The sequence below is a fragment of the Bison bison genome, unplaced genomic scaffold (genome assembly GCF_000754665.1).
Source record: "Bison bison bison isolate TAMUID 2011002044 unplaced genomic scaffold, Bison_UMD1.0 scf7180017864249, whole genome shotgun sequence".
NCBI lineage: Eukaryota > Metazoa > Chordata > Mammalia > Artiodactyla > Bovidae > Bison > Bison bison.
Genome location: NW_011494821.1, coordinates 3,235,463 through 3,235,831, shown reverse-complemented (window position 1 = coordinate 3,235,831; position 369 = coordinate 3,235,463). Strand labels below are relative to the sequence as shown.

The window sequence follows — 369 nt, the reverse complement described above, 5'->3', positions numbered from 1 at the left end:
TTGGCTGTGGTCTCCCTCTTCTGTGGGACACTTGGTATGGTATATCTGCAGCCCCTCAAAACCCACTACATGAAGGATTCAGTAGCCCCACTGATGTATGCTGTGGTGATCCCCATGATGAACCCTTTCATCTACAGCCTGAGGATCAAGGCCATCCATGGGGCACTGGGAAGACTCCTCTTAGGGAAAGCCTTCCAGAGGTTGGCATGAGGTAATCTGGGCATTGAAGTGGAGATTGCTTCAACTCGTGTCCGAGGCATTATCCTATGGAGAACACAGGAGTGAAAAAGGGACACTCATTATTTAGTCACTAAGTCGTGTCTGATCCTTTTACCACCCCCATGGACTGTAGCCCGCCAGGCTCCTCTG

The 369-nt window shown here is 50.7% G+C and overlaps 1 pseudogene; it reads left to right on the top strand.

The window, feature by feature from the left end:
- The window catches only part of LOC104994069, an 842-nt pseudogene extending 700 nt beyond the window's left edge, over window positions 1–142 (top strand).
- The last annotated feature ends 227 nt before the right edge of the window (window positions 143–369 follow it).